This window comes from Rutidosis leptorrhynchoides, chromosome 6, assembly GCF_046630445.1.
Source record: "Rutidosis leptorrhynchoides isolate AG116_Rl617_1_P2 chromosome 6, CSIRO_AGI_Rlap_v1, whole genome shotgun sequence".
NCBI lineage: Eukaryota > Viridiplantae > Streptophyta > Magnoliopsida > Asterales > Asteraceae > Rutidosis > Rutidosis leptorrhynchoides.
Genome location: NC_092338.1, coordinates 65,290,204 through 65,300,229, shown reverse-complemented (window position 1 = coordinate 65,300,229; position 10,026 = coordinate 65,290,204).

Here is a 10,026-nt window from a genome sequence, read left to right as displayed (position 1 = left end):
AAGTGAAGAATTTTTAGTAAGTATATCCTGTTAAAATTATCGTTATTATTATGTTTGCATATTTATGTTTTTATGTTTACCCTAGTATAATGAGTGGCTAAATACCCTTAGTGTTTGCTTAGATGTAGAGCCCCTAGTGAAATGGATTGTTATCATTTGTAAAAGTTAAAATGTAACTTAAGTATTTTTAACATTGAGCCTAGTTAAAAGAACCATTATTATATAATTAGGTATTTAACCCTTGTCACTTAATTTATTAGATTTAAATAACGAAAGTTATTTTTAGCTATATAAATTAAGCTTCAACACTAAAAAGTGATCTAGACGAATTTATGAATAAGTTATTAACACTAAGTTATAAATAAACTTCGGTGGTTTGGTTAATATCAATAATTATATGATAGTGAAATTGTAAAAAGGGAAACCGTTAAGATTTGGGTATTGGCGAAAGTCAAAACTAGATTAGGTCTCAATTTAAATACTTGGGGAATAGTAGCTATCTAAATAGAATCCGATGAAAATTAGATTTAATTTAGCTAGTCATAACCTTATATTTTTTCGAAAGAAAAATATAAAGTTTATTACTAGAACATTTTAAATAGGGCTTGAACTCAAAAACAATCCATGGATCTAGAGGTGACACATTTAAGTAAACACTCCCATTTATATATTGTAAAATTATTATCACTATTATTATATACGAAGTATTACAGCACTAAAATATAAAAATTTACATCAAAATATTCGAATTTGTACCAGAACTGTTTGTCACATCGTATAACACATACGCGGATCGTGTATGATCACACGAAACTCGTAGAAACAGAATATACGTGAAACGCGTATAAATACGCGAAAAGCGTAAGTAGTAATCTATTACTGTTACGAATTTAGTACATGATACGCGTACGTTTTAAGATATACGCGAAACGCGTATAAATACGCGAAACGCGTAAGTATAAATACGGGAACAGTACAAAATTAGGTTAAAATCTAGGGTTTTGAATATATTATTATTATATTTAAGTTATTAATTTATATTTAGTATTAATTATTATAACACATGTTTTAATCTTACTATTTAGTATTAATTAATATAATTTATAATTAGTAATTAGTTTATAATTAGTTAATTATTGTAATTCCTTTTAATTTCATTAAAACATGTCTTTTAGTTAATTTAAGTTAATTTGTAATTTTATTTTATTGTTTAAAACAAATTCCAAATCATTTAGTTTTATAAAAAATTATTGTTTTATTTATTATCATTTAGTATTAAAATTGTTTTATCACAATTAGAATAATTTCATTTAGTTCATTTTTAAGTTAGTAATTATAAATCTCGTAATTTTGTAATTTTAATTATGAAGTAAATTAGTTAAGTCTCGTTTCCATTATTGTTATTTTATAAATTCCTAATCCAAAACCCCCTTTAAATAAGTTTGACTTCAAAGACTATTAAAACCATTAAACACTCCATCTCCCTGTGGAACGAACCGGATTTACCTACAAACTAAACTACGCGGATAGGACCAGTTGCCTATATATGTTTGAAACCAACCTAAAATCGTTAAAATACCATATATACAATAAATCAATTCGTGTAATAAAACAACTCAATCCGTTCATAAATAAAGGTATTGTTTCAACGCATCAGTCTCCTTCATGGTTTGCTTAAACCGTTGTTTCAATTCCTATTCCCTTTCAGTCTTTTTCTGAGCCTTACTAACATACCATTCTTTTCCATCAAACTTATGACCTTTAAGACCGTCTATGGTTTTAGCGCCTTGTCAGCATTTATATTTTGTTCTGTCACTTTTGATACTCTTCTTTCATTTGTACTATGCAAGCTGAATTATCTTCATAGATAGTTGTTGGGCTTTTATAGCATTCTAGTCCACAAGAATCAATAATGATTTGTGTCATTGATCTCAACCAAAACACATTATTGGGTAGCTTCATGTAATAAAATGACTTTGGCATGATTTGAGGATGTAGCAATAAGTGTTTATTTCTGGAACCGCCATGAAATTATTGTACCTCTATTTAGGAATACATATCCAGTTTAAGATTTTGATTTATGTGGATCAGATAAATAACCTGCATCTATATAACCAAACAAATCTTGTTTTGAATTGTTAGAATAAAATAATTTTAAATCAGCAGTTCCTCAAGGGTATCGAAATATGTGTTTGATCCTATTCCAGTGTCTTTTTGTATGAGCTGAGCTAAACCTTGCCAACAAAGTAACTGCAAAATAAATGTCAGTTCTTGTACAATTTGTAAGGTACATAAGAGCTCCAATTGCACTAAGATATGGAACTTCTGAACCAAGAACATCTTCATGTTCTTCTCGGGGACGAAATGGATCAGTGTCAACATTGAGTGATCTAACCACCATAGGAGTACTTAATGATTTTGCCTTGTCCATATTGAAGTGTTTTAAAAACCTTTTTGGTATAATTTGTTTGATGTACAAGTAAACCATTAGGCATATGCTCAATCTGTAAACCAACGCAATACTTGGTTTTTCCGAGATCTTTCATTTCAAATTCTTTCTTTAGAAGTTGAATGACTTCATGAATCTCTTTATTTATACCTATGATGTTAAGATCATCAACATAAACAGCTATACTCACATATCCGGATGTTGTTTTCTTAATGAAAACACATGGGCAAATAAGATTATTTGTATACCCTTTGCTTATCAAGTAATCACTTAATCGGGTATACTACATGCGATCCAATTGTTTCAACCCATATAAAGACCTTTGTGATTTAATGGAATACATTTCCTTGGTTCATTAAATGCTTTTGGATACCTTAAACCCTTTAGGTATATTCATATATATATATATATATATATATATATATATATATATATATATATATATATATATATATATATATATATATATATATATATATATATATCACTATTAAGTGATCCATATATATAAGTAGTAACAACATCCATGAGATGCATTTTTTAAGAAACTGCAACGTTGATAAAGTATCTAAAAGTAATTGCATCTATTACAAGAGGATAAGTTTTTCTCATAATCCATTCCTGGTCTTTGAGAGAAATCTTGAGTTACAAGTCTGGCTTGACCTTGTAAGTTCATTTTTCTTATTTCCTTTTCGAATTGAAATTCATTTGTATCCCATACATTTCACATCTTTAAAAGTGATAACTATTGATCCGAAAACTTTTCTTTTATTGAGCGATTCAAATTTAGTTCATATTGCTCCTTTCAAATGATCCCAATCATGTCTATTTTGACATTCCATGACAGATTTTGGTTCTGGATCATCATCATCATTCATGATGTCATATGCAACATTATATGAAAATATCTCATCAAGATTTTTCATTTCATTTCGGTTCCATAATATTGCATAATTTATCGCAATTTATGTATTTACATTTATCAATATCCTCTGCAGAAGGAATATTGATTTGTGGTTCTTCTTGAACACTTTCTTTTACCTCATTATCAGCTGATTTTCCTTTTCGAGAATTTTTATCTTTGGAACCAATTGGTCTTCCACGTTTCACACGTGGCAAAGACTCATGAGTGACTGATAGTGCTCCAAATGAACATATATTTAGTAGCAATATCCTTCCGATATGTAAAGTTTTCAGTTGCAATTGTTCCATTTTCAAGTAATATCCGTTTATATTAAATAAGTGCGAAGACAAAAGGCCAAAACGAAGATTCGAAGACAAAACCGTCCAAAAAGCTCAAATGTACAAGATACAATTCAAGTGGTTCAATTTATTGATAAGAAATGTCTAAAAATGACAAGAGTACAAGTTGTGGAACGCAAAGTACAAGATATTAAATTATACGAAAGGACGTTCGAAAATCCGGAACCGGGACCTGAGCCAACTATCAACGCGCGACTCAACGGGCCTAAAATTACAAGTCAACTATGCACAATAATATAATATAATATTTAAATAACTATATAAATTATATATATATATATATATATATATATATATATATATATATATATAAAATAAATATGTCGACAAAGCTAGGATTCAAAATTTGGTGAGCTGGATTCAGTAACTCCGCACTCGCGGAGCTGTGAAGGCTTAAACCTCCGCACTCGCGGAGCAGCCAAAATCAGAAATGTCCTATAAATGCAACGAGCTTCTGCCGAGTTCTATACCATAAAAATAATAATACTCCCTCTGTAATAGAAATAATATATATATATATATATATATATATATATATATATATATATATATATATATATATATATATATATATATATATATATATATATATAATATAGGTTAGTTTTATATTAGTTAGTTTGGGTTATGTTAAGGTTATTTTAAGGGTTTTGAAGTCGAAATTCTGTCCGTGTAACACTACGCGATAAATAATCAATGTAAGTTATGTTCTCCTTTTTAAATTAATGTCTCGTAACTAAGTTATTATTATGCTTATTTGAGCCGAAGTAATCATGATGTTAGGCTAAATATTAAAGATGGGGTTATTGGGCTTTGTACCATAATTGGGGTTTGGACAAAAGAACGACACTTGTGGAAATTAGACTATGGGCTATTAATGGGCTTTATATTTAATTAATGATACCTCATTAATTTAATATAAAGGTTATGATTTGACGTATCTATATATAACCACATACGCTTAATCGGACACGATGGGCGGGATATTTATAAGTACGAATTATTGTTCATTTGACCGGACACGGGGATGGATTAATAGTCAATGGACTCATTAAAACAGGGGTGGATTACATTCAAGGGTAATTGGTGTAATTGTTAACAAAGTATTAAAACCTTGGATTACACACAGTCAATAACCTGATGTATTCATTAAACAAAGTATTAAGACTTTGTTACAGTTCGAATCCCCAGTTAGTTTGAATATTTGACTTCGGGTATAAGGTTAAATTTGACGAGCAGTTTATAATTATGACCGATGAACTATTATGGACAAAAACCAGATAGGTTTCAAATACATCTAGGACAAAGGACAATTAACCCAGGGTAATAAATTAAAATCAAAAAGTCAAACATCATGGTTACGGAAGTTTAAATAAGCATAATTGTTTTATTGTATTTTTCATCGTACTTTTATTTTACGCACTTTAATTATCGTCATTTATATTTTTGCATTAGGTTTTAATTGTGACTTAAGATATAAAACCGACAAACCGGTCATTAAACGGTAAACCCCCTTTTATATATTATTATATATAATTATATATATTTTGTACAAATATAGTTGTTAAAAATATAGTGTAAAATAAGCCATCTCCCTGTGGAACGAACCGAACTTACTAAAAACTATACTACTCTACGATTAGGTACACTGCCTATAGTGTTGTAGCAAGGTTTAGGTATATCCCATTCTATAAATAAATAAATATCTTGTGTAAAATTGTATCATATTTAATAGTATTTCCTAGTAAAATATAAGCTATTTCATATACGCCTCGCATAACATCAAGTTTTTGGCGCCGCTGCCGGGGAACTCGGCGAAACGCTATATTTTTAATTTATATTTTTATAAATATATTTATATATAATTTTTAGAAAAACAATATAAAAGTAAAAAAAAATAATAAATAAAAAAAACGAACCAGTTTGAGCCTGCATTAATCCGTACTCGCGGAGCTTTTTGGGCTGTAGGTATCCGCACTCGTGGAGCTGCTCTGACAGCTGCAACCTTGTACGTAATAATTACACAATTAGGGTTAATTAATATATTATTATTACTTAAACCTAATTAGGGTTTTATTTAATAATATATTTTTATATCTAGTTATATTAATTTGTAATTTTAAGTATTATTATTATAGATTAATAATTTTATATAATATATAATATATAATATATAATAATAATATAAAAATAGTATTTTTATTAAAATTGTAATTTTGCCATTTTTAGTTTCTTTTTATAAATTGTATTTTTTTATCGTTTAATTCGTAATTTTTATTGTCGTTCGTATTTAGTTTTAAGTTAGTATTTTGCCATAATTCTTTTAGTATTTATAGATTTTTAGGTTTTGCCGTAAAATCACTTAAGTGTTTTTTCTTTAGACTAAGATTTAGGTGCTTTAGAATTTTGCGACGCTGTTTATAAATTTTAGTATCTTTTAAGTTACGACGCGCTACTTTCTTATTTTTATTTTTCGACGCTTATTTTTCGACCTATTATTTTTTGACGTTTTTCGACGCGCAATCTTTTTCTTTCTTATTTCTCGACTCTTAAGTTTTTAGGACATAGAATTTTCTATTTTTTCTCTAAAATTTCAAACGAAAAATTATTTTAAGCGGTTAAATTTATAGACATCCAAATTTTCTGCTTCGTAGTAATAGTTGGATTTGTTAGTGGCTGAGTTGTGAGCTTCAGATTTAAAGGGTTCTGGCTCCCTGCTGCATCTATTGGCTATTCGAAACGTGGGCAAAATCAGAAAATTCTATTAATTTGATAACTTATATAATTTTTATTTTTATAACTAATAGGATAATTAGTAAATGCACCACATTGTAGCTAAAATTTGGTAATAAGCGCATTATGGAAAATCTCGAGAATATTTTGGAAACTCTTTATGACATCCGAAATCAATTTAATCAATACTCTCAAACGGGTGTTGATGACAATTCGTTCGGTCAATCTTGGATCACGAATGACGAAACAATAACTGGTTGTGAAATCTGTGGAGATTATCACTCAACATGGGAATGTTATTATTACGTTCCTATGGAAAATTATGCACCCATGGAACCTGAATGGAATGATTATGAGGAATACAATTCTAATTGGGATTATTCCCAAGAATATATCCAAACTCAACAACCAGAAGACGAGGAAAATTATGTGCCTGAAAATTCTTTAGATTATATGAAAATCAAACTCGAAGAACTTGATGCTCAAAATGAACAAATGAGAGAGTTTGTAAATCGGCAAGCTAAAACTCTATCAGATTACACACCTGTTGATCTGAGGATTCGTGTGCAAGAAAATCTCATATCATCGAATTTTGATGAATTCGAGAGCTCCGAAATCACCAACTATCCCGATGATACTTTTTATTCAGTCTTACCAATTTCACAACATATCGACACATTATCCTCTACTGACGAAATCATCGATCCATTAATGGATGAAGAAGAAGTAAGGGTGACAAATTGGTACTCTTGGGAAAACGATAACATTGAAAACTTTACCCTCGAGACCAAAGTGGTGGGACCGATAAGTACCGTTAATGAAAAAGAATCTGCTTCGATCCCGAAATTCACCATTCCACAACCTTCTAACCCAATATTCTCAATAGATGAGTCATCTACCGAAGATGAACTACGAGCTGTAATAGATAATGACACCTCGGATTTCACCCAATTGGGTAATAGAGGTGAAAACTTTGATCCAGAGAATAAATGGAAGGAAATGTTAGGAATTGTCCACCCTATAAAAATATGTATATCGGTGTATATCGATCCATTTGACCAAGAACCAGAAAAGAGACATTTTCATTTACTAAAAGCTACACTTAAAAAAAATTAAGTAGTGACGATCGGGTGGTTCTAAACTTTAAACCCATTGATATATTATACACCTCCCGAGATGTAAATAACTGGCTCACTATTTTAATTCGTGGAACTTATTCTACCGACTTCACATGTCGTCAGCTAAGTATGGGGAAGTCTAACCCCACTTAACGTTAAATTAGGGGTTCGGGTTAGTGCATAACTCGTTAATAAAAATGCATGATGAGTTAGGGTAAAAGACGTATTTTCAAATATTAGATAACAGTTCAGAAAAGCAACCGTTTTTGAAGAAAAACATGTGTGATAAAACAAGAAGGAATGAACGATGAGGCGCGCCATCTATCATTCGACGAGCTTTGTAATTACAAACTGGGTATTTTTAATCACTTTTCTACACTTATCACCCTCGTGAATTTATAATTATAGTCTGATTTCATGCAAATGAGGGCATTGCATGATCTCAAGTGTGGAGAAGGGTTATAAATTCTCTCGGGTTTGCACTTAGTTTATTTGTCAAATTTTGTGAAAATTTTAAAAATTTTCAAATAAATGAATTCAAAATCATGTTTATACATATTTATGAACGATGAAAACTAGGTGTTAATACCGAAATTATCGTTACCTCGGAAAGGACATAAATTGAGAAACACCCTAAAACACTTGAATTCATTTAAAATGGAATAAATGAGAATAAAAAGGCAAAGAAAGAAACTAAGTGTGGGGAGAATGTACCAAGTTATTCAATTAAAAACTATCTATCACATGTTTCTGTAAAGTTATTGCAGGTGCTTTTGTTTTGGACTAAATTAACTGTTTTACCCGATTTATTGTAATACTTTTGAAAGAATAGATGGATCTACACGATAAATCAATTCCATCATTAAAAGGAAGTAAAGTCTTCCGAAAATGACACACGCTTCTTGATTTAGGTCAAGAAGTTGTCGTCAGACCAGCTGTAGGTTGACGAAAAATCTAGAAAAGTCATCTCTAAAATCAGCAGGAAATCCACGGACCTCAGCATCAAACAGGGTCGCCATGTGGTCAGACTTATCCTAACTATGAGAGGATCTGTCTCTTAAAATGGGGAGGGCGCCGTGCAAATTAGCTTGATAAGACTAATGAATCAGACCCCGAGAAAGGATAATCTCCTTAAAGATTAAAAAACAGCTTTTAAGACTGATATTACTCAATCCTTGAGATTGACTTTAAAGATTGAGAATTACAAACTCATGGAATTCGATGATATCTAAACTCGAGCTTGAACGAGAAAATATTTTGATCAAATTAAAACCGATTTGTTTTCTGAAAACCCATTTTCAATGCGTTCATTACCATTGAACGTAAAATCCTAGGAATTCACCTGGAATTCATCAGGTCACCTGAACCAATTCGGGTGTTAACCGAAAGAACGGTGGTTGCATAGCATGGTCAAAGACAGGACCTTGTGCCAGACCAAAAAATTATAGGATGATCTTTACTATTGCTCCTACAAAGGATAGTACTAGCATCCGACACGTTTTTGGACCATAATCAAATGCATGTCATGGGACATTGCCTTAACAGTTGCTTGTTCAACGCTTTCCTTTACAACCGGACGGTAGTTTACCGAAAGGTAATATACAGAGCAAGTATACTGGACGTGTTGCTTTCCTAATACAAGGTTAGCAAGTGGGTGACACAAAACCATAAGTTTTGAGCTAAAATTTTCAAATCTGAAACCCACAAAACCCACAAAAATATTTTGCAACACCGGTGAAGGGTTATTCCGAAAAACTTATCTAGGGTAAAAGCTAGATTGAATTTTCAAAAGATCAAATGTTTTCATAAAGATCCAATTTCCTAAAGGATCTAAATTTTCATAGTCATGTGGGACTGTAAACCACAATGTTACTATCATTGTTTATACCACCGTATCAAAATCACTGATGTATAAAGTGTGAAGAATAAAGAAGTGATTCGTGTGATTTAATTTCAAGTTTTGTATTGCTTGAGGACAAGCAACGTTCAAGTGTGGGGATATTTGATAGTGCTCCAAATGAACATATATTTAGTAGCAATATCCTTCCGATATGTAAAGTTTTCAGTTGCAATTGTTCCATTTTCAAGTAATAACCGTTTATATTAAATAAGTGCGAAGACAAAAGGCCAAAACGAAGATTCGAAGACAAAACCGTCCAAAAAGCTCAAATGTACAAGATACAATTCAAGTGGTTCAATTTATTGATAAGAAACGTCTAAAAATGACAAGAGTACAAGTTGTGGAACGCAAAGTACAAGATATTAAATTATACGAAAGGACGTTCGAAAATCCAGAACCGGGACCTGAGACAACTATCAACGCGCGACTCAACGGGCCTAAAATTACAAGTCAACTATGCACAAGAATATAATATAATATTTAAATAATTATATAAATTATTTATATATTATATATATATAATAAATATGTCGACAAAACTAGGATCCAAAATTTGGTGAGCT